At 38.9% G+C, this 24,618-nt stretch overlaps 1 long non-coding RNA gene across 1 annotated transcript in view; it reads left to right on the top strand.

The window, feature by feature from the left end:
* LOC145511511 (uncharacterized) overlaps window positions 1-24,618 on the top strand; it is a 533,216-nt gene that overhangs the window by 100,359 nt on the left and 408,239 nt on the right. The window contains exons 11-12 of the long non-coding RNA XR_014057910.1: window positions 3,602-3,878; window positions 10,122-10,236. This is a non-coding gene — a long non-coding RNA (uncharacterized LOC145511511). The remainder of the gene's footprint in view (window positions 1-3,601; window positions 3,879-10,121; window positions 10,237-24,618) is intronic.

The raw sequence follows: 24,618 nt of genomic DNA, 5'->3' as shown, positions 1-24,618 counted from the left end.
GATGTTATACTGTTAGCCTTGGGCTTATCATATACAGCTTTTATTAGTTTGAGATATGTTCCTTCTACACCCATTTTGTTGAGTATTTTTAATCATAAATGTTGAATTTTGTCAAAAGTTTTTTTTGCATCTATTGAGATGATCATATAATTTTTATTAATTTGTTAAGGTGTATCACATTGATTGTTTTGTGGATATTGAACCATCCTTGTGTCTCTGGAATTACTCCTATTTGATTTTGGTGTATGATTCTTTTAATGTATTGTTAAATTTGATTTGCTTATATTTTGTTAAAGGATTTTCCATCTATGTTCATCAGTTTTATTGGTCTTTAATTTTTTTTTGAGCTGTCTCTGGTTTTGGTATTAGGTTGATGCTGGTCTCATGGAATGGGTTTGAAAACTTCCTTTTCAGTTTTATTTTTTGAAGTAGTTTGAGAAATATAGATATTAACTTTTCTTTAAGTGTTTGATAGAGTTCACTTGTGAAGTCATCTGGTCCTGGACTTTTGTTTGTTGGGTTCTTTTCTTTTTAATTTTTGATTCAATTTTATTACTGGTATTAGGTCTGTTCATATATTCTGTTTCTTCCTGATTCAGCATTGGGAGATGTTTTAGGCTATATTATTGTTTGTTGTCATTTCTTAATGATCTTTTGTGTTTCTGTGGTGTCAGTTGTAACTTCTCTTTCTGATTTTATTTATTTGAGTCCTCTTTCTTTCTTAGTGAATCTGTAAAAATGTTTAACTATAATTTTTCAAAAATTAAATTTCAAAAATCTTTTCTACTTAAGTTTTCTTTCATTTATTTTTGCTCTGATCTTTATTTATTTCCTTCTACTAATTCCAGTTTTCTTCTTTTTCTAGTTCCTTTACCTATAAAGTTAGTTCATTTGTTTGAGTGTTTTTTTTCCCCTGAGGCAGGCTTGTATCCCTGAAAACTTCCCTGTGTAAGTGGTTGACCTACTTCCTCTACTCTGTGCTTGCCTTTACCAGTCAGATTTTTCCTTTTGTAATTTTCAAATTTCTAGTTGTATTTCTTCTTTTCTATTTAGAGAAGTCCTTTTGACATTTCTTGTAAAGCCAATGCTGAACTCTTTTGGCTTTTGCTTATCTGACTTCCCTGGTGGCTCAGATGGTAAAGCGTCTGCCTACAATGCGGGAAACCCGGGTTCAATCCCTGGGTCAGGAAGATCCCCTGGAGAAGGCAATGGCAACCCACTCCAGTGTTCTTGCCTGGAAAATCTCATGGACGGAGGAGCGTGGCAGGCTACAGTCCATGGGATCACAAAGAGTTGGACATGACTGAGCGACTTCACTCATTCACTATCTGTAAAACTCATTATCTCTCCTTAAATCTGAATGGGTAGGTTATTCTTGGTTGCAGAATTTTTTCTTTCTTCACTTTGAGTATATAATACTGCTCCCTCTGGTCTTCAAAGTTTCTGCTGAAAAGTCAGCAGATGGACTTATGGGAATCCCCCATTCATAAATAGTTGATTTCCTCTTGCTGCTTATAAGTTTCTTTCTTAATCTTTATTCTTTTCCACTTTAGCTGTAATGTGTCTTGGTATAGATATCTTTGGGTTCATCTTGTTTTAGACTCTCTCTGCTTCCTGAAGCTGGATGTCTGTTTCCTTTCTTAGGTTAGGGACATTTTCAGGCTTTGTTTCTTCTAATAAGTTTTATGCCCACTTCTCTCCTCTCTTTCTGGGACCCTCTATAAGCAAATGCATTTGATGTTTTCTCCGAGGTCTCTTAAACTGTCCTCATTTAAAAAAAAATTTTTTTTTCTGTTCAGCTTGAGTGACTTCTACTACTCTGTCTTCCAGTTTACTCTTCCATTCCTCTGCATCACCTAAATTACTGTTGATTCATTTTGTGTAGTTTTTATTTAAGTTATAGTATTCTTTAGCTCTATTTGAGTCTTCTTTGTATTTTCTAACTCTTTGTTAAACTCCTCACTGTGGTGATCCATTCTTGTCCTTAGCATCTTTAGGATGCTAGGATTCTAGCATCCAAGCATCTGAACATGCTTGTTCACTGAGCATCTTTGTAGTCATTAGTTCACTGAGCATCTTTGTAGTCATTACCTTGAACTCATTATTAGGTAGGTTGCTTATCTCTACTTTGTTTAGTTGTTCTTCAAAGATTTGGTCTTGTTCCTTCATTTGGAACATATTTCTCTGTCTCCTCATTTTGGCCTAAATGTCTGTTTGTTTCTGTGTATTAGGTAGATCAGTTATAATTGCTGATGTTGGAGATGTGGCTTTATGTTGCAGACATTCTATGGGGCTCAGAAGCACAATCTTATGCTCTAGGAGGTGCCCTTATGTGGACTGTGTAGGTACCTCTGTGATGTCAGGGCCAACTACTGTGTGCTGCTGGCGGGTAGGGTTGGTTCCTGGCTCCATTGGCTTCCAGGCCCTGCCACTCACAGTGGCTGCTGACCCACTGTTGGCTGGCACCACGTCCTGGCATGGCTGGCTGCGCAACCTTCAGAGGTGGGGGGCAGCCCAGGTCTGGTTCCAGCCCTCTGACTTAGATTTTAAAAGTCACTATGGTCTCTGTGTAAATAATGGCCTGTAATTTTGAGGGTTTGGGTGGGCAAGAATAAAAGCGGAAGGCTCAGCTAGAAGGCTTTGTATTATTTTATGCAGAAGATGTTTGAGGACTGGATAGAGTATTAACAGTATGAGTGAAAAGAGAAATTGAAAATAAATGAGCGACTGTCCCCATTTTCCAGATAAGTAAATGGAGGCTTAGAGAATTTAACCAATTCTTGTAGTAAGTGGTAAACTGGTATTCTATTCTAGATCTAACTTCACAGGTCAACTTCAGCCAAATGCCATATAGATTTGTCACATTTAAAATTAATGAAGTTCAAATAAATGAGGTTTTACTGTAATTTAGGTAGATTAGGCTAAATTAAGAGATGTTAGCCATGGTCCTATTTTAGACATTTTCATTGATCATACCTGTTCATCGTCTTCATGTAGAAAATATTTAAAACATAATAAATTGGATGAAATTTGAATTATATCACCATTTTTACATGATTTTAATGGAAAATGAGGAAATCACTGCAGATATAAAACCCCTAGCCTCATTCAAACATTCTGTATAATACTGATGAACAAAACCTAAGAGTCAATCTGAGAAAGTTTGCTATTATCATTTTTGGGAGTTGATAAATGATCAATGATATTTCTTAAGTGTTTTTTTTCTTGCCTTAGGTTCAATTAAGATGAAAGTGAGTAATGGAGATAATTATTTTGGGAGTAAATTAAAAGCAAATCTAAGGGGTGCGTACTTTGCATTGAAAATTAGATGTTACTAAAACTAATCATTGTGATACCTTAACAAGGGAGAATATCCATTGATTAGATCTTTCTTCCTCTGGGCAACAAAGGACACTCTTGTTCTATTCTTGCAGTAGTACTTTAAAAAGTTTATTGGAGAAGAAATTGACTCCTTTATCATCCAGTTCATAGAATCCTTTTCGTACTTTTCCCCACTATATGTCTGTCGTCTGTGATCTCTGAGTTACCAACAAGGTGATTTACTTGGAACTCTAAAACCTCTCTGTTCCTCAATTTATAGGAACCTCTCTGTTCCTCTATTCCACATAATCAAGATCTTCAAAGTAAGCATCTTTCAAAGAGTGACAAGCAAAATACAGCTGCAGGATCAGTAACTCCCTTTTAAGCAGCTTTGCCTGCTGTCATTGTTGACTGCTGGAGGTGGTGATCCATGTCAGTCACTGAAACGACACCTTGGCAAGACTGCAATCTGCTCCTGGAGTTTCTGTGGATGGGAGCACGTTCAGATGATGAGATTTTCATATATTCCAAGTACCACACACAGTGCCTGGAACCTAGTAGGTACCCAGTAAATATTTATTAATTATAATTTTCCTAACACGGGGTAGGCAAATTTGTTGCAGAATGGAGCAATGTAGGAATTTCCTTGTCAATCCTGGATAAAGTTTATTAATACTAGAATAAATAACTCTTCAAGCACAAAGAGACTTTTAGCAAGACTCAATGGGTTGATATAAACTTATATTTTTAAGCCATCAAACTAAGAAGAATTAAGACTAACATTTACTTATTAAGATAATTTCCTAATCATTCTTATAAGAACTTAATGAGTGACAAACTGACGCTGGATATAAATTTATGATTTCCCAAAATAACATTTGATTGGTTTGAGTGATGTCTTACATCAAGTAATCATAGTTAATTTTTGCTTCTGGAGAGATTTGACTTTACCAGTCTATCATGTCATCAGATGTATTTCAAGAATGACTTCTTTGTCTGTTGATACAAAGTTAAAGAATTGCTATGGAGATTCTTAAATCTATAACTTGTATTTTTATCAGGGCAGAGGGAACAAATTCAGCATAGTGGCAGAAAGACTATATCTTCTGAAATATACTGCAAATACATAAAGAATGATTTTACACAAATATTTTAAGTCATATAAATTAAGGGCAAATTTCCCATATATGAATTTTGGTGCAAAAAGTAATGGGTCACTTATTTTAAGATTAAAGAAAGGTCAATAAATGCTGTGATCTCAGTTCTGTTGTGAATATCAGCAGTTACAGCAATGAGAGAATAGTAGTTTTAATGAAATACACTGCTAAAGCCAGTGTTAGTTATTTTTCTTGTTATATTTATTTTTCTTGTTATGCTTGTTTCTCTAACTTTTAATGTCTGTAATTAAAACTGATTTTGATTTTAACACACAAAATAATCCAGGTCTAAAAGTGATTTCAGAGAGTTAAAATAGGATATGTATAAAATGGGGATAAAATTGTTATATTTTATGTTTCCAGATTCTTTTCTGAAAGATAAATTGTGAATGATTTCCTCTTTTTTTTTTTTTTTTTGGTAATGAACTATGCACCTTAATAAACAAAGCCCTAGTGACATTAACAGCATAATCACAGAAGGCACAATGAGAATTGGGAATAGGCTAATCCTTAACGTCTAGAAACAACTAGGCAACATATGGAAATGAAGAGCTTAACCCGAGTGAAGAAAACGTTTCATGTGTTATTTCAGCACTCGCTGTCGAGACTGATATGAGGAGTCTGGATCTGGCTGTCTTCTGACCTGGGGTCCAGTTTTGCCACTGGACCAGGCACAGCACCATTTTTTCATTATTAGAAGGTCTCTGCCCTTCTCCATAGCAGCGGTGGGTGCTTATTCTAAGAGCCACTCTGGTTCCCCAGTTTATCATTGTGCTTGAGATGTGGCATTGAGCCCAGGGATCTCATTCTCAAACCCTGCCTGCATACTGTGAACACCTGTGAACTTTTGTAAACTACCTGTATCCTGGCCCCTCCTCTCTCTAGATATTCTGACTTAAGTTGTCTGGGTGGAGGCTCAGGCTTTGGGGTTTTTGGAAAGCTCCTTGGTTATTTCTAAGATGCAACTAGAGTTGGGAACCATGGGTCTAGTAAAAGTTTGGAGGAAGGAAGAAAACATTTTGTGAAGCTGTCTTAGTTCCCAATCCTTGATACTGTTTTCTCACAGGTCCCTTAGAGCCTCAGAAAACCTAGTGAAACCCATCTCCAGTGAACCCAGTGAAGGTATTCATGGTTTTGACTCTTTCCTAAACTGGGCTTCCCTCATAGCTCAGTTGGTGAAGAAGCTGCCTACAATGCAGGAGACCCCGGTTTGATCCCTGGGTCAGGAAAATCCGCTGGAGAAGGGATCTGGCTACCCACTCCAGAATTCATGGGCTTCCCTTTTGGCTCAGCTGGTAAAGAATCCGCCTGCAATGTAGAAGACCTGGGTTTGATCCCTGGGTTGGGAAGATCCCCTGGAGAAGGGAAAGGCTACCCACTCCAGTATTCTGGCCTGGAGAATTCCATGGACTGCATAGTCCATGGGGTCGCAAAGAGTCACACACAACTGAGTGACTTTCACTTTCACTTCACTTTAAATTGCTTTCTGGGTTCTCTTTGCCCAGAATCTTTCCTAGTTGGAAAACTCAAAAGAGAGGTCAGAGAAAGATAAGCAATCCTGATGATACTTAGCATCATATTGGGACACATGGTAGAATGGATTCTTTTTAAAGGTAAGTGCATTGGGCATAATGGATGGTAATGGATTGACATGCCAAAATGCATATATAACAAAATCAATCAAAGAAAACAATTTTATCCACTGGTATTACAGTAAATAAGCATTGGTATAGGATTTGGGAAGTCTTAGTTTCAGGTACTGACTTTATCATTACCAGCTGTGTGACATGTCCAATTTGCCTACCTTCTCTGAGCTTTCAATTCCTTACCTATAACATAGAAACAATATTTGCTATACTTTGCTTACATGGTTGTTATGATGATTAAGTTATGTTACAAAAGTGAAATAACATTTTGTATTTTTAGATGTTATACAAATATTATTACTATGGGTTAAACTACTTTAATATGTATTGATGTGAACACATTTTGTGGTTCAATTTTTAAACAAGGGAATAATTCTGGGGAACAATGGTTATAAAAACTAATTAAATCAATGTGTCATAGTCTTCAACTAATCTGCTTGGGTGGCAAGCTTATATGAAATGAAGAATGCATCGTTTGTAAATCTGATATATTATCCTTACATAGGATATAATTGGTTATTGGTTGTGAAAAAAGTTCCATATCATTTTTCTCATACTTAAAGGGTTTTTTATCCCAACACCTAATGAGCCCATGGTAACCATTAAAAGGAAAACAAACAACACTATAAGAATAGAAACAATTGTGATTCTGTTAGTCGAAGAAGAATTCTTAGTTTTGTCTTAATCTGTAGTATCTCAGTCAATTTGGGCTGCTATAACTAATTACCATGGGGGGGTGGTGTAAACTATAAACATTTCTCGTAGTTCTGGAGACTGGAATGTTCTAGATTGAATGTCAGCATTGTTGGGTTCTAGTGAGAGCCCTCTTCCAGATTGCAGACTGTTGACTTGATCCCCTGGTTGGGAAGATCCCCTGGAGAAGGAAATGGCAACCCACTCTGGAAAATTCCATGGATGGAGGAGCCTGGTAGGCTATAGTCTGTGGGATGGCAAAGAGTCGGACACAACTGGGCAACTTACTCACACTGACTTGTATCCTCATGAAGTCAAGAGAGGGCAGATTAGTGCTCTGGCCTCTTCTTATAAAGACACTAATACCATTTAGGACAGTTCCGCTTTCATGACCTGTCTCCGAAAGACCCCACCCCCAAATATGATGACATTGGGAATCAGATTTCAAAGTGTTGATTTTGGAGGGTTGCAAACGTTCGGTCCATAACATGTGGCTCCCTGAAATGGAGTGACAGTTGATGTCATTGCTACCGTTTACCAAGCCAATGTTGTGTGCCGGGCACTGTGCTTTCACATACTTCATCTTGTTTAGGCACCCAAATCTGTGTGAGTTAGGTTCTATTATTATATCGATTTTATTGCTGAAAAGCAAAACTGAGGGACACTGGCTGTCACTTTCCCCTTAAACCAAAGTTGTCTGCCTCAGATCCCTTCGCTTTAAATGACTGAACTGTACTATCTCTCAGTAATCACTTTTATACTATCTTCCAGTAATCATGGTTTATTAGCAGAGTTGGTGAAAGGAGCTTGGAAGCAGGTAGGGATGAAGGATAGCCTGGGATTTCTTTCACAAACAGTTTCCTTGGCTTAGGGTGTGGAGCTACAGGTGAACTGTTTGGAGGCTGGGGCTGCACACTCCATGTGGGTAAACTCATTGTCACAAGTTTACTGTGGATGGCTACTATTTAGTCACCCTGCTTCCAGTGACAGAGTGTGACATCGTTGGGGCTTCAGTGCACTGGAGCTTTGAGAGTATCAGAAGGCAACATCTTAGGCTCAGACACAAACCCCCCTAGCATCAACAGTGACGGTGGTCTCCTCAAGCCGTAGGCCTGAGATGGATGTAACATTCTCAGGAAGAATGTTATGGCTGATTGCACTTCATCGTCAGAATAGAAAACATTTCCTTAGAAGTTTCAAGGGGAAACCTGTGAGGCATTTTGCATGCTCAAAGGGAGACAGATTCCAGTAAAACGTAGGTGATTCCTATGAACGTGACCTCACAGTTCTTACAGGCTGGAGTGGCCTGAATAACAATAGCAGCAAGAATGATAATGATAAACTTACCAAATGCTCTTATAAATTCTTTGTTATTGTTATTCAGTCAATAAGTTGTGTCCGACTTTTTGCAACTTTGACAATTATCTTAATCTCAAATGCACTTAAGAACTAGACAGCTAGGTATTACTAACATCCTCATTGTACTGATAAAGATCTTGGAAACATAATTTCCCCAAGTTCACACAAATTAATCAGTGCAGGTGAGATTAAATCAGATGTTTTTGATTCCAAAGCCCATATCATATACTTTGTTTATTTCTTTAAAAAAAATCTAGTTTAAGAGGGTAGCATACATTTTTTGATTAGAACCACCATGAATATTGAAAGTGGTTGAAAGTCAGCCAACCTGGTTTGCTAAGAACATGAACACTAGTCTTGAAACTGTGAACATAATGGAACATAGCTGGTGCTTTTTGTTATCACTCATAATTATTATGAGCTACCAATTTGGGCTTCTCTAGTGTCTCAGCTGGTAAAGAATCCACCTGCAATGAAGGAAACCTGGGTTTGATCCCTGAGTTGGGAAGATCCCCTGGAAAAGGGAAAGACTACCCACTCCAGTATTTTGGCCTGGAAAATTCCATAGACTATGGGTCGGAAAGAGTCGGACATGACTGAGCGACTTTCACTTTTCATAGTTATATTATACTTTACCTGGTCCCATGACCTACAGAAACTGCCAGTCATTTAGGAACAAGTGAAATTAATTACCCTCTAAATGCAGATTAAATCAAAAGTGCTTTGAATAAAGGGATTTTGATTGTTTTACACTAGAAAGGCGAGCATTGATCACTGATTCCAAATTATAGTCATAGACTTGTGTTGATCTCAGATATCAAAAAAATGGTTCTCTAATGCTGGCAGAGGACACCTCAATGTAAGATTTATGTCTGGTTAGGAATATGAATGGATTCCATTTAACTATGAAGGAGAAGAATGTTGAAATATTGAGAGCCATATAAATATAAGCCCTGAGAATGATAATGGGGCAAAGGGATTCAATGACTGTTATTAGAATATTAAGTTATAATATACCTAGCACACCACACTGTATCATCTATTTCCAGGGTACATGGGCCTGCCTGATTTATCAGTTTCAGAAACTCTTTCATCGTGGGTGCACGTGTGCACAGTCCAGTTGATTCCTCAACACAGACTTGACCCAGCATTCTGGAACTCAGCATGAGGTCACCTATACCTGCCAGTTTTCCTCTAACCTTAATATCTAGTTACTGTTCAAACTCTTTCTTTATTCTTGTGACTTAGTCCTGCTCTGTATGCTGAGGTCTCCAAATGCTGACATTTCCTTCTGTGGTGAAATCCTGGCTTGGTAATTTTTCCAGGACTGTAGTTCCTTTTCCTGCACACCTTGAATTTGTTCCAAAACCCCAGCCTGATGACTGAGAAATCATTCAAGGTTCTCTGTTGCTGACCATCTTCCTGTACCACATCTGTGACCATCTTCAGCTCTTGAATGTTGTCAGCCATTTGCATGAAGGGACGGCTTGCTATTGCAATGTTTCTCAAACCTCAGCTTTCATCGCAAATCATTTGATGAACTTTTGTAATTCAGAACTCTGGGATACACCTACGAGAAATGTTGATTTAGCCAGGCTAAGGAAGAGTCTAAAAATGTAGATATTTAGCAGTCCCCCTAGGTGGGACCCTGCAGGTGGGAAGAACACCACACCCAGGCAGAGAAACACTGCTCCATTTTCTGTTGCTGCACTGGTGATGACCAACATGGGATGTCCTGTTCTACCAGGTTGGGGTCACAGCTTGGGTCCCTCTTCCCCAAGCTCTTGTAACTTTACCCTGCTCCAGTTGTCCTTCAGACCTCATCTTAGATGTTGCCTCTCCTTGCTCCAGTAGACTGAGATGTCTGTTGTACATACTATTGTACATCCTGTCCTTACTCCTACCTAGCACACAGCTCACTGCTTTTCTCTGTTTACTTCTTCAGATGAACTGTTAAGACTATGAACTCTGATGGGAGAGTTATGTCACATTCACTTCTGAATACTCTAAGGTGGCATATCAGGCACGGAGGAAGAGGACAAGACATAGTTATGTAATAGGTAGGTTTCAACGGCTCTAGGTTGTGCCTGGTGGCTCAGATGGTAAAGAATCCACCTACAGTGCAGGAGACCCAGGTTCCATCCCTGGGTCGGGAAGATCCCCTGGAGGAGGGAATGCGTACCCACTCTAGTATTCTAGCCTGGAAAGTTCCATGAACAGAGGCGCCTGGTAGACTACCGTCCACGGGGTCTCAAAGTGTCGGACACGACTGAGTGACTAACGCTTTCGCTTTGGTCCTAGTCTCTTGTTCAGCTGAGTCACTTGAAGTCATATGTCTCTAAGATGTATGGGAACTGAGGTTAGTGTCTAGCTTGATCTATTGATTGCTAGGCTATCGCAGGGCTTCCAACACTGGTTCTCATGAGAGGATCAACCTCAAGTCTAAATATGAAACCAAGCCCATGTGCTAAGTCTAAATATGAAACCAAGCCCATGTGCTATCTTAAAATTCAAAATACTCTAATTTTCAGTGCACATGACACATTATGCTTACATAGTAAAGAGTTTGCCTGCATTGTGGGAGACCTGGGTTCAATCCCTGGGTCAGAAAGAGCTGCTGGAGAAGGCAATGGCAACCCACTCCAGTGGCCTTGCCTGGAAAATCCCATGGATGGAGGAGCTTGGCAGGTTATATAGTCCAGGGATCGCAAAGAGGCGGACACGATTGAGCGACTTTCACAATGACATATTATGGAGACAGGGAAAGTGGGAGACTTTTGTTTTAATTCTTGAATGGACCTAGTGTTCTGAGATGATTGATAAATTTCAGAAAACAGAAGTTTCCTAATAATTTTCTTCTTTCTAATTGTAGTTAGTCTCTAGTTTCATGTAGTGAAACCTAAAATCTCAGAATCCATGCATACTACTAGTTCTTGAAAGGACTTTTGAGATGATCGTTTTTACAGATGAGGGAAGTTGGGTTAAATATTTACTTAGTGTCTACAGTGTGCAACAAAACAAAACAAAAACTCAGACTGGGGTCTATTACATGCTCAGGCTCACATGGCTACCTAGCTTTATATTTCAGCTAGGTGCCAGATCTCCAGATCTCTCTGACAGTCCCCGCTCTGTCCAGAAATTTTCGTGCTGAAGCAGAATCATGGAGACTACAGCATGTACTTGTCTGATTCAGTCCTGCCCTAAAGCCAGCTTATTTCACTCTCTACTGGATTTTCATGATTTCTTTTTATAATGCATTTTTTTCCCTAAGGTCTCGTTTTATTTTAATATTTGGCCTGTTGAGTGTGTGTACTTCAGAGCTAATTATCTTATTACTTATTTAAGACATATCTGGAATTGGCAATAAGGTAACATTTAAGTGGTGCTTAAGAAGGAAATGGAGGGCAGTTGAGAATGGCCATACTTATGCAGTTTGATGTTTTTTGGCTCATGTTTTATGAACATAGATTTTATGTTTTTGTATATATCCTAAAATATAATTAAACTATTGCCAACTGCTGATGATTTCCTCTAATGGAAAAAAGCTGAGGTTTGGGTAATATAAAATGGAGGATAGTCCAAAAATGAATAATATTTACACTTGAGTGTTTTTCTACTCATTTTTTTTTTCCCCCAGCAAATCTTTGCCAAGCATTTTTGTGTGTCAGGCACTATGCTGGGCACTGGAGACATTTTTACTCATCTGAATAAAAACATGGAAGCCAATTTAGAATTTCATCTGTGATAAAATGTTAGAGGTACAATATTGAACAATATACAAGCTATTGAGAAGCTGTTTTTCATCCTACATTTCATTCCTCCCAGAAATCTGCTCTTGGTGGGGACTTGACTTTTTTTCTTAGATTAATCTAAGATATATTTTCTTTCACCAGGACTTCCCTGGTGGCTCAGATGGTAAAGTGTCTTCCTACAATGCGGGAGACCTGGGTTTGATCCCTGGGTTGGGAAGATCCTCTGGAGAAGGAAATGGCAACTCACTCCAGTACTATTGCCTGGAAAATCCCAAGGACGGAGGAGTATGGTAGGTTACAGTCCATGGGGTCACAAAGAGTTGGACACAACTGAGCGACTTCACTTTCTTTCTTATTTTCTCTCAAACTGTCTTTGAAGAAATCCTATTGGATTAGCTGATATCTTTGTATGAAAATTGCATAGAGAGTTTGACATGTCAACAGAGCTGTCATTATGTAAATGTTAGCTGATTGATTAAGGTAAAATATTAGTTGCTAATGTAAATTCTGAGATACATAATCAGCTCTCCATATCCTCAACTTCTGCATCTGCAGAATCAACCAACCACAGATCAAAAATATTTGAAAAAAATTCAGAGAAGTTCCAAACAGAAAAATTTGAATTTGCTGTGCACTGGCAACAGTATACATAGTATTTATATTGTACTTACAACTGTTTGCATAGTATTTACATTGTACTAGACATAATTTAAAGTATATGGGGGATATGCACAGGTTATATGTAAATGCTCTGTCATTTTATATAAGGGCTTTGAATATACCTGGAATTTGGTAAGAGGGTTCCTAGAACCAATCCCCCTTGGATACTGAGGGGCAACTGTGGTTTAAGTAATGTTTTAGATAGAATGCTGCTAAGTCGCCTCAGTCGTGTCCGACTCTTTGCAACCCCATTGACGGCAGCCCACCAGGCTCCACCGTCCCTGGGATTCTCCAGGCAAGAACACTGGAGTGGGTTGCCATTTCCTTCTCCAATGCATGAAAGTGAAGCCGCTCAGTCGTGTCCGACTCTTTGCGACCCCATGGACTGCAGCCTACCAGGCTCCTCTGTCCATGGGATTTTCCAGGCAAGAGAACTGGAGTGGGTTGCCATTGCCTTCTCCTTTAGATAGAATAAGTGTTCTCAATATACTGGGAGCCAGGCTCTGCGTTTGATAAGCCATATTGTCTGGTCAGCTGACTAAAATTGAATTGTACCATTAAGGAAAAACCTCAGTAAGTATGAAAAAGATTTAATAAGAATTAGTACTCTTTTAGACAGGAAGTCACACACAGACCAATAAATGGTAATGGATAGTTCGTCTCTCTTGAAGCTAATACTCCTGAATGGTTACAGTAAGGATATAATAATATTTCTGATGCTGTTAATCATCCCAGAACTGTCGTGGATTAGTTCATTTTCTCAAAGATGGAAGTACGGTTTCAGGTATCCCCTACCAAAATAATATATAGCATATCTGAAATGCAAACTAATATCTAAAACCTAAAAGTTAAGGAAAAAACAGAGGACCTTATATTTTGATGAAGGTTGAAGAGTGGAAGTAGAGACCTGGAAAGTAGTCCTCTTAAAGGGATACACACACATATGATACACATATACATATATACCTTTTTTAGATAAGAGTGAGAGGTAGTTAAGCTTCATTCCTATCTATTAGCTTACTTGTCCACTGGACAGACTCAACAATTAGGTGAAACCGACTAAAGCCTTAATGTCTTTTAAGGGAAATTCACCAGATTCTTCTGCTTAAAATATTATTATTTTTACTATATTTGTATTAAGATCTTATCTTCATAAGTTCTTTGTCAAAATATAAATAGAAGTAGGAAATGTTAGGGCATGCTAACTGTGTAACGTTTAGCTCAGAGACATTTCACGGATTAACACAGTATTGCGCAACATAAAGGCAAAGGCATGGCATTTTAGAAATATGAGTAATTTTGGATGGGGGCTGAGTGAGGATCAAGGAAGCTGCTGTAGATGACATGTAGCCCTAAAAGAGGTACTAAGGGTTTTGGGGAGATGGGAATGGATGGAAAGACTTGGGCAGATGAAGCTCATGGAGACACCACTCTTCTCTGGTTGGCGGCCTGTACTATCATGAGCCCATCTTGGTAGTGCTATCCTGCACACTCTCCCACTCGTATTAAGCAGGACATATAAAATTGCAGAGGAAATCATTCTACCTTCCTTAAATAGCTGCTTTGAAGATTAATGAGGTAATCCTTAAAAATGCTGGGGATAAAAGGTTTAGTATAAATGTTTTTACACCCTGTCCAAAAGAACTCTCTTTTAAGATTGGTGTTTTAAAATAAATGTAAACACCTAATGTTGCTGATGCCTTCATCCCATTGGTAGGGAGTTACCACACTGGCAACTGGACAGAATATTAGTATTTGATTCTCTCTAATATTTTCCAGGCCTATTCCCTGAGACATTTTCCACAGGGATGAGTCATATCAGGTTGGGTCAGTCATTTCATGTAGATGTAAAGTCAGAGGGCAAGCATCCAATCCAGAGCCTCAGGCAGGGCTAGATCACACACTGATGCTCAAAATCCCAGTGATTAAGAGCCAGCAAAGCAGATACTGGGCAGAAGGAAAAGGAGGCGACAGAGGATGAGATGGTTTGATGGCATCATCGACTCAATGGACATGAGTTTGAGCAAACTCTGGGAGACGGTGAAGGATGGGGAAGCCTGATGCACTGCAGTCCATGGGATCAAAAAGAGTTGGACATGACTGAGCAATAGAGCAACAAAAAAGCAGATAGAGAAAGATCCATACATACATTAGTAGATCTAGACCGAACTTAATTTTACTTTTGCATAAATATAAATTTGGTCTAACTCTGAAAACTATAAAATAATCATTCATGGTTTATTCTTGATTTTGTTTCTGATGATACAAAGGAGTAAGGGACCAGTAGAGTGCTTAGGGCGTAAACGTGTCACAGTCCTGCCCTGGTCAAGAGAAATAGCAGTGGAGAGACAGGAACACTGCTTCTTGTGGCTGCAGGAATAGGTCAGTTGATTCTAAGTTGGGAAAGACTTCCTGAGTGTCATCTATAATTTCGTTCATGCCTTTTTCTTTCTCCATGTCAGAGACCTATGCTTTATATAATCGCGTGCTCAAATAGTGAAACCTGGATCAAGTCATCAATTTGCATCTTATTCTGCAGCATGGCTTGATGGAACAGCAAGGGCAATTTCGAAGGGAGTAGCAACTTACTGGGGAGAGTATAACAGATGAGGAAACCTGTACCATCTTATTTTATTGGGACCCACTGAGAAGAAAAGAGGAGATGAAAGGGGAGACTTGTGGGTCGGGGTGGGGGGACTCCATTTCTACAAAAGGGGAAAATAAAGGTTCAAATACTGTATGGGGAAAGAAACAGGGCCTCTAGACTTATGAGTTAGCAAATCTATTTCTTTTCTCCTCAGGGTGGGATCTGTTTTCTTTAGCACTTGGATTTCTCCCTGCAAATGTTGGACTTTGCATTTTAAAATAGAACACCTCGAAATAGTATTGGAGAAGAAAATGGCAACCTACTCTAGTATTCTTGCCTGGGAAATCCCACGGCCAGAGGAGCCTGGTGGGCTATATAGCCCATGGGCTTACAAAGATTTGGATATGACTTTATGACTAAGCAGCAGCAGAGATAATATACCTGTAAATTCTCCAGCAGGAAACAAGGAAGTTTCTATACCTGTTTTGCCTGTGAAGGATCCTAGATAATAAATATGTTGAAATATATGACTCATGATATACTGGAATTCCAAGCAGTTGGGCTTCAGAATAGGAAAAAGGATTTTTTCAGAGAATGAGACAAGATAGGGAGGGAGGTTAAACTTGATAAAGGTTGTCTGATCCTGGGGTTGTTTGGAGGAGGGAAAGGGGACCTCTAACTCTCCCAGGAAACAGAACCAGAAGGCCAGAACCACCTTTCCTTTTGTTCTGGTCTGTCTGCAAGAACCTCTGCTTGCCCACAGAAGGAAACTTGACAACACTTCGGCCTATAAACACCAGCATACCAACTGTACTAAATCTCTGCCCAGCTATTTTGGGTAAGCTAGAGGAAAAATAGCAGACTGCTTAGGAGGAAGCTTGGGGGCCTGCCAAGGCCATGACGTACAGGTTTCCAAGCAAAGCTATGGCTGAATCAGAAAAAGCGTGTCTGAGTTGGGCTCAGATACAAGACCTGCTCCTCTCAAATTTCTCAGCTTATCTCACAGGAAGAAGAGGTATGGATTCAGAGTAACTCTCCACCTCGCAGAGATCAGTCAACAGGCTATCAAACCATATTTTATTGAAGTTTCATGAAACTTAGAAGGGGATGTTGGTGGCGGTGGTCTGTGTATTTTTTTTCTTTTTACTTTGCCATTTGGCCACCAAACAGCTCATATACCCCTTTTCAATGAAGCCAAAGATTCCCACTGGAGAAATAATTAAAACAACTGGCATTTTCCTAAAGCTGTTTAAAGTTTCAACAGCTCTAGTGAGTGGCTGCACAACAGTGGCATTCACACTGCTGTTAGCTTGGAAAAGAAAGAGACTTCGAAAAGAGTATTTTTCTCGTGTTAGGTGGTTCCCAGTTTCCGGACCTGATAGCTAGATGAGCGGTTTATTTTTCTTTTACCAGATGTGGATTGAATTGGTAACAAGGTCACTTATTGGACGTTGAATAAAATAACTCAGAAAAAGGTCACCATATTTCAAACTTACATCTGAATAAACCTAGGGGCCTCTCTCTTCTTATTCTTGTTTTTCATAGAAAGGATCTGGGCTACATCTGTTGAAATCTGTTAGCTTTTCAGAAAACTACTTTTCTGTCCTAAATGGTCGGATAAATATTGGACATAATTTTTAAAAATGTATGTTTTGAATAAAGCATTTTAGGAATATGCTTCTTCTTTGTCCAGGAAACATCTTACCCAAGGCTCAGTAAGTTCAAAACAGTTGAGTAATGATGAGAATACTCATCTTGAAATCATACTGCTAACATTTGAATGTGTGAAATTTTCTCATAAAGAAGAGTCATATTTTTAAGACCAATTATATTAGTCAGCTTGGGCTGCCATAGCAAACAGCATAAATTAGATGGCTTAAACAACAGAAACGAATTTGTCACAGTTTTGGAGGCTGGGAAGTCCAAGATCAAGGTGCCAGCCAATTCAGTTTCCGTTGAGAGCTCTCCTCCCAGCTCGCAGACAGTTACCTTCTCTCTGTGTCTTCACGTGGTAGAAAGAGAGTGATCTCTGGTATATTTTCTTATTTTATAAAGACACCAGTTCTGTGAAATCAGGGTTCCACACTTATGGCCTCTTTTAACCTCAGTCACCCCTTAAATGTTCTGTCTTCAGTATAGTCACTTGGGGATTAGCGCTTCAACATAGGCATTTTGGGAAGGACACATCTGCCCATGGCAATTTTGGGTAATGTGAAACCTTTTGATAATGTAAACCTTGATTCAAGGAACAGATCCTTCAAGGATCTGTTCAGGAATCATTCAACAGATCATTACTTCATTTTATCAAAGTAAAAATCTTCATAGTTTTGATATTTCTTTTCTGGGGAAGAGACATATAAAAGGATACCTTCTTCTCTCATACTGAGAATGTATTTTAAACTCAAAATGGGATATAAAGTCATCATTTTCAGAACATTTTTTAGCACCACATTCAGTCTGATTTAGAGAAAGAAAGGGAGGGAGGGAGAGAGAGAGTTGGAAGAAGGAAGAAGCGGGCAGAGAGAGAAAAGAGAAAAATGAATAGAGACAAAAATGATCTCAGAGAAAGACAGACGTTCTGGAGAGAGAAAGGAAGACCATGTGGAAGTGTGGGTAATAGAGGTTCATGGAAGGATGGGTCAGTGAAGGGTGAGGTTGGACGATGAACCTGTTACTCTCTAGTTGGGGGTTAGTAGAAGCTCTGGTCTCAAGTACCTGGGTTCAAAACCTCCACCGTATCACCAGTTACTCACTGTTTGGCCTTGAGCAAATTACTTCATCTTTGAACTCAGTTTCATAATCATATGCTTTCTTCATTATACTATTTGCTGTTCCTGAGGTAAGGGTTAAATGAGACGATACTTCAGTTCAGTTCATTTGCTCAGTCATGTCCGACTCTTTGTGAACCCATGGACTGCAGCACGCCAGGCCTCCCTGTCCACTAACTCCTGGAGTTTACTCAATCTCATGTCCATTGAGTCGGTGATGCCATACAACCATCTCACCCTCTGTAGTCCCCTTCTCCTCCTGCCTTCAATCTTTCCCAGCATCAGAGTCTTTTTGAATGAGTCAGTTCTTTGCATCAGGTGGCCAAAGTATTGGAGTTTCAGCTTCAACATCAGTCCTTCCAAAGAACATTCAGGACTAATTTCCTTTAGGATGGACTGATTGGATCTCCTTGCAGTCCAAGGGACTCTCAAGAGTCTTCTCCAACACCACAGTTCAAAAGCATCAATTCTTCGGCACTGAGCTCTTTTTATAGTCCAACTCTCACAACCATACATGACTATTGGATAAACCATAGCCTTGACTAGACGGACCTTTGTTGGCAAAAACCTTTGCTTTTTAATATGCTGTCTAGCTTGGTCATAACTTTTCTTCCAAGGAGTAAGCAGAGACAATACTTTTCTTCCAAGGAGTAAGCAGAGACAATACTTAGTGCCTAACAAATAATAGGAGCTCAATAACAGTTAGCTATGATTAATACCAATTGTGTCGCTTTGATGTATGATCTGTGGCTGTTGTTGATGACTCCTTGCAATGGGGATCTCACTCAGGTTATTTTGTTCTGTGTCCTGGAATCTGTTCCCCATGTTGGTTATGGACTCTGAGTTATCTTGCATATGATTTTACAGCAGGCATCTTGATTAAATGTGGAGTTTCCATGCAGTCTCCACCCAGCGTGGATTATAGGTATTAAAGATGGTACCCTTGATGGCAAACCTCTTATTGAGACTCATTCTAGTTGAGGCTCAATAAAGATCTCTTAATGGATAAATGTCACTTGATACATCCATTCATATATTTAAGAGAATGATTTGGGTTTGAAGTAATTTAAATATTTGTGTTAAACACAATTTGAGAAAATTACAAATTTTCTTAATCCTCAATTTCTCCTTTATTAAAGGGATATGCAAGACATTTGTTGAATCTGATTTACCATGTGAATGGAAGCTCTAAAGGTGTTCTTGTTTATCTTCCTTTCTTGCCTTTTTTTGACCCCAAATTCCTGTGTTTGGAGAGAGGCAGTTCCTTTGGGGACTTTAATTTTGTGACCAGAAGCAGAAAATATCAGTGACCTGCTTTGAGAAATTTGCAGTTCTGTTTGACCGATGATGCAGCTGGGGAGAGGTTCAGCTAAGGCAGATCTGAGAGGGGCCTGTTACTCAGTGGATATTCCTGAGGCAGCAGTCCTATTTAATGTGGCTCTGCAGGTGGTGTAGAGTTTGTGAAAGGCGTATGGGTAAACTGAGGCATGACCCAAAGAACCCTGGTTTTCATTCGCATCATTCCTTCTTCCTGTTCTCATTTTTATTTTCTCATATTTCCTCTTTCCCTTGCCTTCTCTTTTCCTGCTTACTGCCACATTCAAATCACATGGCCTGTTTGGATCAGAACATGAGTTCTAAGAAGAGATTCGTCACACAGGTCATGGAGAGAAAGCATGCAGGGGAACAGAGCAGTGAAGGAAAGCAATTCAAGTACATAAGAAACTGTGCTTCCCGTTACTTTCTGCTTTTTTGAGGACTCTTACAGCAGATGTTTTGTCTTTTCATTTTACATAGTGAGCTCCTTTCTCTTGAACTTTTAAATTCTCCCCCTCTCTCTGCTATAGGCCATACTGAAGATTGCATATTCGTATATACTATTACCTTGTGTGCATGGATGAATGTACTCCAAACCTGTTGTCTGAGATACTACATCAAGAATCTCATCTGAATCTTATCTGGGGGTGCTGAGAGGGTGGCAGGATGGGGGATTTGGGAGGGTATACTTTGCAGAAGTTACAGGAGGGCAGGGAAGAGAGTTTGGATTACAGAGCACAGTAACTCTCTTGAGAACCATGTTTTATCCTCATTACGATTATTTGCATTCCCCACAAAGCTTTAGTTTCTCCCTTTCTGCTTTTCTCATTTTCCGAAGCCAGTCTGCTGCTAGGGTTGGCCTAACTGAGGATTTCTGGATTATAGTTCTAGGCTCGTGTGCTTCTTGCCAGGAGTGCCTCCCTAGACTGACTTGGCAGCTCCACATGCAAGGATGTGGCTGGCACACTTTCTCTCCTATTAGTATCTGGTTCAATTAGTGTTGCCTGACAAGCGGAGGGAGTGTCTACAGCCCATGGGGGAGTGACAGCAGAAACCTGCTTTTTGTCTGGTGACCCTCCAGGGACTTCTACATCAGGATTTGAATCTGGGGTGCACAACCCACTGCATGTTATTCTCTGCTAATTTGCATCTTAAGCGAAGCATCTTACTTTCTAGTCATCCATATTTATGATCTATCATAGTACATGGGTGACTACTTTCAGTGCAATTTTCCAATGCCATTAGTCTCTGGATTCCAAATTAGGGCCACCCTGATAAATAGGCAAATAGTTTAGCAGATTTCAAACAGGGATTAGATAAACAGGGGTAAAGAACAATAAAATAATACTTGTAGCCCAGCCAATTTAGAGAAAAGAGTGCGTTTTATATCAACATCTGATCACCTTAAATGGCATATTGTGTATAATAGTAGTCATAAATGTGCCTTAATATTTGTATTGTATTTAAAAATATACCATGCACTTTCACATGTATTTTTTAAATGTGTTTCCCTCTTAAAATCTGTGAAATCTGGCAGGATGGGAATGCAGATGAGAGAACTATCAAGGAGATAAAAGACGTCAAAAGTTTCAGAACAGACCTGAACCTTAGCCTTCTGTGTCCTAGTCTGGTACTCTTGTCACTGTAACATATTGTTTGGTAGAGTAATTTTAGACTGGATAAGTGTTAGAAGATTGTGTTCAATCTAACAATAATTGAACCTCCACATATGGTATTATGTTAGGTTTCATGTACAAAGTTGAAAAAGAATCTAGCCTTCATATTTCTCCTACTTACTAATTTCTGCCAGTAATATTCATGCTCAGAAATTAGTCTGGGATTTTATGGGCTGGATATTCAATTTAGCATCATCTGTCTCAGCAGGATTCTGAGATGCAACTAGCTTTCGTGCTAGAACTGGGGTTTGTGTTTTCTACTAAACCATGAAGAACGGGCATCCTCGTACGTGCTTCCTGTTTTTAGATCAATAGGGACAACTCTTTGCATATATTCATGAAAATGAATCCTAAGGAAGCCTGGATAACAGTTGAGTCATCTTGATGTCCTGTGACAGGTGTGTCGGTATCCACTTAATGTGGTAACTTCGTCTTGCTCTTGCAAGAAAAGTGTGGTTCTGGTGGGAAAGGAGAGTGTATGTGAGAGAGAGTTTGGAAGGAGGGCTAGAGGTTGAAGAAATCGATGGTTTAGAGTGATCTTAAGAGATACTGATTCTTGATCATCCCTTATTGGAAGGTTCTTCTCTACCTTGAAAAATACATTCTTAACTTGTAGTGACCATCTGATTTTTCTCCTTTATTGTTTGGATTTTAGGTCTATAGTTCTAACTCCATTTCTAACCCTCAATTGCTTTTTGTTAGCATAACATACGAATTTTTTCCCTCCTGCTTTTTTCTTACCTTCTCAAAGGTACAAAGGACCTGGTTGCAAAAACAGGTACCAGTGTTTTCTCATATATATTTTTTTTTCATCTCCACATAATAGCAGACAGAAATGACCAAATCTTCTTTCTTAACGTTACCTTTTTCTTTAGACTTAAAAGTTTCCTATCTTGTAAGTTTTTCTTTTCTCTATTTCACTGTTCTTATTCTTGCAGTAAGCTCCTAAATACAGACACTACTAGATTCACTTCTCTCTGTGTGCTATTTGTATTCTCACTGGATATTTTATTTGTAACCGTGGATTGAATAATCATCTATATGACAATGATTTATAGATCAGTAGAACCTACTACATCACTTTAGATAGAGGATTCACAACTTCCTCTGAGATACCATATTTCTAAAAATAGAATTACATTTTTTATTGTTCAGTTGCTCAGTCGTGTCCAACTCTTTGCGACCCCATGGACTGCAGCATGCCAGGCTTCCCTGTCCTTCACTGTCTCCCGGAGTTTGCTCAAACTCATGTCCATTGTCGGTGATGCCATCCAACCATCTCATCCTCTGTCATCTCCTCCCATGACCCAGCAATTACATTTGTGGATATATATCCAAAAAATCCAAAACCACTAATTTGAAAAGATGCATGCACTCCAGTGTTCATAGTGTCATTATTTACAATTACTAATATATGAAAGCAACCAAAGTGTCCATCAATAGATGAATAAAGGTGTGGTATGTATATGCAGTGGAATATTACTCAGCCATAAAAAAGAACTTAGAGATTTTGCCATTTTCAGCAACATGGATGTACTTGCAGGGCATTAGGCTAAGTTAGATTAAGTCAGAAAAAGCCAAATACTGTATGATACTGTTTACATGAGGAATCTAAAAAGAACAATAACTAGTGAAGACAACCAAAAAGGAGCAGACTCCCAGATATGGAGAACAAGCTAGTGGTTATCAGAAGAGAGATGGGCAGGATAAGGGTGGGGGAGTGGGAAGCATGAAGAATTGGATGTAAGATAGGCTCAAGGATGTATTGTACATAATGGGGAATATAGCCAGTATCTTGTAATAAGTGTAAATGGAGTAACCTTTAAAAGTTGTAGAAAAATTTAAAAAACATTTTAGTGAAAGTGAAAATTGCTCAGTTGTGTCTGACTCTTTGTGACGCCATGGATTATAGCCCCCCAGGCTCCTCTGTCCATGGAATTCTCCAGGCCAGAATACTGGAGTGGATAGCTGTTTCTTTCTCCAGGGGATCTTCCCAACCCAGGGATCGAACCCAGGTCTTCCACATTGCAGGCGGATTCTTTACCAGCTGAGCCACCAGGGAAGACCTCCCTGCCAAAAAAAAAAAAAATTAATAAAATGTTAAAAAAAGAAAAAGCAGTCCCTCAAATCCCATATTTAAAAACAAAATCAAAACAGCAAAGTAAAAAAGTTGTTGTCTCCTGACCAAAACCTTTTTGTGTTCCTGTATTTTCTATCTTGGTTAATGTTATCACATCTACTTCAAATTAGAAATGAGACAACTTTGACTTACTTGACTCCTCTCTCATACTCTAAATGCGTTTATTTACTAAGACTACTCTGGTTCTTAGATGTCTTTCAAAGCCCCAGTCACCATTCCCATTTTACTATCCTATGCTGGGCCTTCATCACTTTTCCCTATTGCAATGGCTTTCTAACTTTCCCATAATTTACTTGTAAATTTTTTTGTGAATATGAATTCTTTTAAAAAATATAGAGCTCTTGTAAAAATATCCTCTATTCCCTGTAGCAATCAGGACAGTAGGAAATAACAGTAGGGAACTCTATAAATATTTGTGATTTTTTTTTTTAATCATAGTTCAGTTTCATCTGAATTAAGATGGCCTAGAGGCAAACTGGGCTTTTCCAGGAAGAATTCTGATTGAATTCTGACTTCTGTTGTGGAAATCTCTTGACAGAGACCAGGCTACTCAAGCCAGACCTGCTCAGGCTTTTTCAGAGTAGTGGGGAAAGGCTTGTTTCCTGGGCATTTCCAACTGATAGGTAGCACTAACTTTTTGGATTGTGCTGTAATATTAGGCAGATAGCAAGCTGCATTATGGATATCCTCTATTTCTATGTGAAATCTTTTCTGATATTTAAATACTTACGTATCTTGGTATTTACATATTCACATCAAGTTGCATTATGAGTATGCAATGCATTGTGTATTTCTGAGATATAAATATGCAAATGTAATCTACTTTGTACTGAGGTAAAATGTTTCTTGCCACTACTGAGAGAATGAGTATCCATGTGATAATAGGTGGCTGCAGTAAGTTTAAGAACAATTGCTTCCTTTATAGGTAGGTCAGTTTCTTAAATGAACATGTGGGGCAAAAATTGCCGAGTCAGTGTACCACTAAAATTCCATTAAGAAGTTGTTACACAGGAGACATAATTTATGGTTTTACTGAGTCCAAAATATCCACATTTTCATGACAGTGTTGGGGAAAATTGCTCATTCCTTGGCTGAGAACAAAAGACTGATTTTTGTTTAGAGAACTCACTGACAGGAAAACACATATTGTTAACCTCTGAATCATACACAGCATGATGGGATGCTCAGATTATGAGAGACATACGTGAACTGTGATGACTGAGGGGACATGTAGCCATGTGTTCCATTTCTAACACCCTAGTTTACCCTGTATCCTCACTGAGTGAAAAAGCGAGGAAAATTACCTGCTCTCTTTGTTTTTTTAAATTGAGTGCATGTAATTAATTTTGCATAAGTTAAATGATTTTAGTTTCCATTGACTATCCAAGCATTTATGCATAGAATAGATTTTAGACATTCTGATAATTTTAACATGAAGTAATTAAGTGCTAGTCATTCCTTGATTTGTGTTCAGAACACTTCTAACACCTGAAACAACTTTTAGGTTTTATTCATTAGCAACGTCTTAAGATGAGATGTAAA

This window comes from Giraffa tippelskirchi, chromosome 6, assembly GCF_054371585.1.
Source record: "Giraffa tippelskirchi isolate mGirTip1 chromosome 6, T2T-mGirTip1v1.2.pri, whole genome shotgun sequence".
Classification (NCBI taxonomy): Eukaryota; Metazoa; Chordata; class Mammalia; order Artiodactyla; family Giraffidae; genus Giraffa; species Giraffa tippelskirchi.
Note: the sequence above shows the minus strand (reverse complement) of the source record. Positions and strands in the feature narration are given on the sequence as shown.